This window comes from Leucopleurus acutus, assembly GCF_964270905.1.
Source record: "Leucopleurus acutus genome assembly, chromosome: 16".
NCBI lineage: Eukaryota > Metazoa > Chordata > Mammalia > Artiodactyla > Delphinidae > Leucopleurus > Leucopleurus acutus.
The window spans coordinates 11,810,538-11,817,384 of NC_139158.1; positions in this window are offsets into that span (position 1 = coordinate 11,810,538).

Genomic DNA, 6,847 nt, shown 5'->3' on the forward strand with positions numbered 1-6,847 from the left:
ATCTTAACAGAAGGGACATAGGGAAAGTCTGCATTTCTACACCTTGGGTTAGTGTTCACTTGCTGTCTTTTTCTGTCATTGAAGAGTGAGTTTTCACTCCGAGGAAGCATGCAATGCCGCCTAAAAGTCTCAAGGAAAGCTTAGAGTATTTGGGCACAACAGGAAGATAGGAACAATTTTACCCATACCCTGAGTTACAAGGGAAAAGGTTACTTTTTTCACTAAGTCACTTTTATTGCTCGCCAATCACAAACAACCCTTAGAAAGCCTATAAGCATATGCACATGCATTTCTGGGTAATACAGAGATTCCAGGAGGTAGGGGGCACAGTCTCAGCCCTGGAGAAATTCAGTGTCCTAGAGGAGAAATGACAAGATTCTAAAAGATAAATAACAATCTGAGCATGCATATGCTATGTGATAAATGGCAACAGTATGAGTCAATACTATTATTACAAGGTTCACATAGGTATCTCTTACTACAGGGTTCACACAGATATCTCTTAATAATAGGACAGGCATCCCCTTCCTTAGGATATGTTATTTATTGGGGGAGTACAGGAAAGGTAGGAATGTAATTGCTTAGAGTAATTTTGATGTTTGCACATAAATGCATAATGATATTATTGATCCTGAATACAAACTATCAGGAGAAGCAGTTGTGAAATCTGGTGGGAGTTTGCACCTGGCAGCCTGGTTTCGCTACTCATCAAGAAGCCGAGGAAAGAACCCAAAAGTACCTGTGGCTCCCAGGATGTGGCAGTGACCTAGGGTGCTTACCAAATGGAATTAGTACTAGAAGATGAAGAAAGTTTGAGGACAGTATACAGCAGCATCAAATAGGAAGGAGATTGCTGTTTTTATCCCCAGCCATCAAAGTGCTTCACAAAACAATATTAGAAGCTGCATTTTATAAATTACAACATCATAGGAGATTGTGAATTGGCATTAAAAAAAAAAGAAAAATTTATCTATTTTTTTGAGAAACCTATTCATTGTGAAATTCAGGAGCTATTATTTGGTCCCCAAATAATTGTCCACATTACAGCAATGAATACTTTATTTATTTACTGTGGTTATAAGAGCAATGTCAGATTTCTTAAAAGTTTTGATTAAAGTGTTTTGTTTTAAGTTTTAATTAGTGTTTTAAAACACTGAAAATAACAACATTTCCCAGAAAATAATGAGTTTCTTCCTGTTAGCTGTTGAATCATTTACTCCCATATCTGAATAATAACAGCACAGCAAAGCCAGCAGTGGTAATTAAATGATTTGTGAACATAGGTTAACAGATTAGTGCATTATGATGTCATTGTCCAATTAGGGTAAAAATGCTAGTCTTACCTAAAAGACTGACAAAATAGTAAAACAAGAAGGAACAGATAAAAAGTATCGTGCAAAATATTACAACGCATGTAAGGTCATTTTTCTGCTTACTACATGAGAGGGCTTATGAACGTCTTTCAGATCTTACATCTGCAAGCTATACACACCTTGGATTAGTTACGTTTTCCGGGTGAATGGGAAGCTGTCTACACGACCTCAAATAACTGAATTGTGTGTAGTTTTCATATGACAATCACCAGCAGCCCTGGCCTGTGAAGAGACCTAAGGGAAAGTTCCTTTGAATTCCCCTTTATGTATCAACAAGATTTAAAAAGAAAAAAAAACTCAGAGGAAATAAGGAATATTCATCTCTCACTCTTATTATAAAGAATTTTCAAGTTATCAACCATTTATTCAACACATATTTACTAGGTACCTACTATATGCCCAGCAAAACATTAGCTTTTTGAGGGGCATGAAGATGCATGAAACAGACTTCTCTCAAAGCTTTTTTTCAGTTAGAGAAATAAGGCATACAGGTTATAAGGTCATAAACATTAGATAGAGATAAAGTGCTGTAGAATTTCAGGAGAGGGATTGATAACTTCCACCTGGGGAAATCAAGATGCAGTGTCAAGAACTTGGTCTTAACTGATGGGAAGTGATGGGGGGTGAAAGGCTTTGCAGACAGAGCAAATGGCAAGCACAAAGGCACATGTAATTTACTATTTATTCTGCCACCAGTTGGGAAGTTTAATCCTAATTACATCCCAGAAAAGAAGCCAACTCTGTGCTTATTTTTCCTGGCAATGGAAGTGTTGGGCAGCTGAAAAAATTTACCCTCACAACAGCCAGTAAGTTAGTGACCCAGCAGGGGTTTGGAGGCTCCAGAATTCTTGTAATCCCCAGTGATCATTTAAGCAACTGAGCCCCCTAAATATATACAAATCTTGTATTTGAACGGATTTGGAAAAATAAAGAGGCCTGTGAAACGCACACACCACTCTTTCAAGTCTCTGAGCAATGCTTGCAATATTGTAGGACACTTTGGGTCCTAGCAATAGCTTTTGGCAGCAGGGAAAGTCCTCCATCCCACCTTTGTTGGTGTCCACTCCACTGACATGTCCTCCCTGCAGCCTTGGGAAACAGCCTCAAATGGCTGGCTAAACACACAGTAAGGATATGTTGAAGGAAGTTTCCTGCTTTCCCTATTAGTTGCAAGAATTGTGTATATAAGTGTAAATGTTATAGCAAAGATCAAGCTGGTTATTAATCCAAGTCAGGGCAAAGAGGAAGAAACTATCAGCAAAGAGAAGTGATTTCTTTTTAGGCTTTTGCTTTGAAGGCTAGAATTTGTTTAATTAAATGAGACCTTCTGCCCTATTACTGACACGAGGACCTTTTCACTTCACACTAGGGACCTCAGGGCAAGTGAGCCATTAACACTCTGTCTCAAAGCCTAAGCCTGCCATCATTTCCGTTATCCTTGCTCATTCACACCTTGTCTTCTGGCCACTGTTGTTCATCTCTTAAACCTAATATCATCAGCCAGTTTTTCTTTTTAATTTTTACCAAAAAAAAAAAAAAAAAAATTAGGCACACCTTTAGAAGAGTGTATTTTCTGACATGAGTTACGTAGTAAAGAGAGATGTGAAGACCTTGGAGGTGATTCAAATGGGAGCCGTGACGGCTGAAAGTTTGTAAAATAAAAAAGTTTCTTTCATGTGAAAGAAACTGGCTCAGGAAGACTGGAAGGGAAAAACAGGCATGATCTGACACTGTTCTTCAGAGGTAAGGAATGTCTAGAGCAGACGTGGCTGTTAGCTCCCATCACTGTAATTGCTGCTTTTATAGCTTGCTGATGCGATCTGGCTTGTAGGGCCTCACAAGGTGTCCCCCAGAAATCAAACACTCATTTGGAAAGGCGGGACCTTGCTTTGGTGAAAGAACTATTGTCATTATTGCAGGCAGGAGTGGTAGACTCCTGGCCCTGCTCAATCACCAGCTTGCTGTGGGAGATCTTGTGAAGGTCATTGAATTTACCCAGTCTTCAATTCTTGCCTTTCTACGATGAGAATATTGGACTAAATGAGCTCTGAAAAGGGAGACCATATAATTTATTATTTAAAAAAACGGGACATTTTTGCTAGGACAAATTGTCTGGTCAAACTGGACAGTATGTCTGCATGACAAACCAGCACGCATGGGCACACCATCTCAGAAGTGCCCTTGCATGCTGCAGTCTGTGATTCCCAAGGCCCTCCTCTAAGAGCGACCCCAAAACATCCAATGACGCTCTCAAATTCAAAGGGAAAACAGACACAGTAGCATGGTAAAAAAAAACAAAAACAAAACAAAAAACAGCTACTTTGGAAAAAGTATTTTAAATGCAATTTCACTGTTGCTGTAGGAGTAAGAGGCAGAAGCAACCTCATGCCAGAAATTAAGAATCATTCGAAACAATTTGTTTAGGAAGGGGTATTGAATTCTCTCTCTGAATCTTCTGAGACTAAAATAAATACAAAGAGAAAGATATATTCTATCATCTACCAATCTAATCTGTACATAAATTTTGCTGAAATCAAGGTAAAATTTCTGTAATAAGCAAAAATAAACTAAAATATTGTCAAAGAACAAAGCAAGACTAATTAGCCCAAACTACGGTGAATTAGGAATTTTAAACTCATTTTCAAAATGTCTTCTATTAAATTTCTAGTCTATAACATAAATTCTGTTACTATTAATTCTGACACAACTTTTAAAAACTTCAGCTTAAGACAATCTAAGATTCTCTAGACTGAGAATCTAGAGCACACACATTCCATAACACAAGAGCTCAGAATGTGTGCTTTCAGCATCTTTAAATTCCAGAGATTTAATGTGGTAGAGGGATTGGTTTATGGTTGGTCTGGGAGTTAGTTTTTGGGATTTTTGCCATTTCACCACCCATGGAACGTTTTAAAGCAGAAAGTTTAATGATTTATCTTTTGTACAGATTTCTTTTCTGACAATATTATTGTTGGAATAAAAGACCTCGTTTGAAAAGAAAGTCTGACAGCATTCTGAGAATCTCAGGTTAAGGAAGAACATTCTAAGGACCAGAAGTTTCCAGCAGTGAAACAGACCCACTTGTAAGAAGGGAAGTCCCCATCACCTGAAGTATTTCTGTGGATGCTGGGTGGCCGTCCCTTAGGGCCACAATGGAGACAGTGTTTCAATGGATGAGAGGTTGGGTGAGGTGGCCTCTGACGTACTGGCCACTTCTAAGACTTGCCAGTTTTGTGATCCTAGGGTTCCTAGGATTCTGGCTCTGAATCAGTAGCTAAAATATCACCTAACACTATTCCCTGGAACAGTGCACTTAACACACTAGCATCTTCCCACAGAAAACTAACACCCTCGGTGTCCTATGTGCGCTGATATTAAATCGCTTTCATTATGCTTGGTCCAGAATGAGGCTCAGTTTCATTTTGACTAAAGCAACTTTAGTGCATCTGGGAGAAACAAAAATCTCTAATAACACACCTCAGGTCTATGAAAAGAACCCATTCCTACATAGCCAGTCCCTAGTGAGAGAGGAGCACTTCGGTACACAAAAAATCTATTGCAGTCATTTCATATTTAGTGAAAAGCCAGAGGAAGTAAAATCAGACCTGGATTGAGTTCAACACCTGAGTCAGTGGTGCAGTGTGGACAAATGATGAGAGTTTTCATTCATTTACATTGGCAGATTTCCAAGGCTGCTCCACATCTGTACAGTTCAGCCTCCGTGGGCAGGCAGCAGGGCAGAAAACTTGCAACATTGTGGTGCCACTTCTGTGGCAATGAACAGGGCTGCTGCTGACCAGACTCAGCACTGGTTGCAGCAAACTCCATAACTTATCAGGGAAAAACCCTAGAACTTCAGTAGGAAGAGGAAGCAACACACAGGAGGGTGAAGGGGTGAGCTAGAAATGATTCATCAGTATTAGGGGGCGTTAGATGGGATTTGCCAAAGAAATTAGCTTTACAAAGATAAACTTGAAAGAGTACTCTTTTCCCTTACAAGGCTGGGCACATTATGAATTAAGAAATTCATAATGTATGCAGTTTTAAAACATACATTGAATGTTTGGATTGATATGAATGCCAATAATTTTCCTCTTTGGTCAGGAAATAAATATATTTTTCTACATGACCTTTGACATCTCTAGGAATGGTCTTCCTACAAATGTTGAAAGTAAAGGAAAACGGGACTTAGCTGTTCTCTTTGAGTCATCTCTGAAACGGGCTAAGTCAGTTTGTAAGTCACCTAAAATGTGCCTGGAAAAAATAACCAAATAAAAGACAAGTAACAAATTAACTCTATAAGAATGAAGTGTACTGAACAGATAGATTAATTCAAGGCCAAGTACAAGTATTCTGATTTGCAGGCTTTTGTGGGACTTGTGGGAAGATGTAAAGTAGCCATCATCAGAGGCGCTTACTCACAGCGGCTGTGTTCTTTGCAGATATATGGTAGGGCCATTGCCCAAAGCATTTTGGCCCCGGTAGTAGAGAGAGTGAATCCAAAGGCCTAAATAAGCAGCTGACCTTCAATGTGGCCTTAGGTAAATCATTTCACCTTCTAATCCTTGTCTACAAAACTGAGATAATAAAATCTATTTAACTTGGTTTCCATGGTAATTAAATTTCACAATTCATCTAAGTATTTGAAAAATTTAATGAGTATATAAAATGTACCAGACACAAAGTAAGGATCTAAGTAGACATTTCTCCAAAGATATACAAAAGTCCAAAAGCACTTGATAAGATATTCAGTATCATTAGCCATCAGGGAAATGCAAATCAAAACCACAATCAGATACCATGACACATCCACTAGATTGGCTATAAACAAAAAGATAATAAAAAGTATTGGTGAAGATGTGGAGAAATGGGAACCTTCATACACTGCTAGCGGTAATGTAAAATGATGCAGCTGCTTTGGAAAGCAGTCTGGTAGTTCCTCAAAAGGTTAAACATAGAGTTATCATAGGAATTAGCAATTCTACTCCTAAGTATACACCCAAGAGAAGTGAAAACATATACCTGCAAAAAAACTTGTATGAGTATTCATAGAAGCATTATTCATAATAGCCAGAAAGCAGAAATAACTCAAATGTCCATTACCTAATGAACGGATCAAAAAAATGTGGTATATCCCTATAATGGAATATTATCTGGCAATGAAAAGGAATGAACTATTGGTACATGTTACAATATGGATGAACCTTGAAAACATTGTACTAAATGAAAGAAACCAGTCACAAAAGACCACGTATTATATGATTCCATTTATATGTTCAAAATAGTTGTCAGTAGAGACAGAAACTAGATTAGTAGTTGGTTGGGGCTGGAAGGGAGATGGGGAAGGAGTTTGGGAGGTGACAGCTAAGGAGTATGGGGTTTCTTTTATGGAGTGATGAAATTGTTCTAAAATTGACTGTGGTGATGGTTGCACAGCTCTGTGAATATATGAAAAGCCACTGAACCATACACTT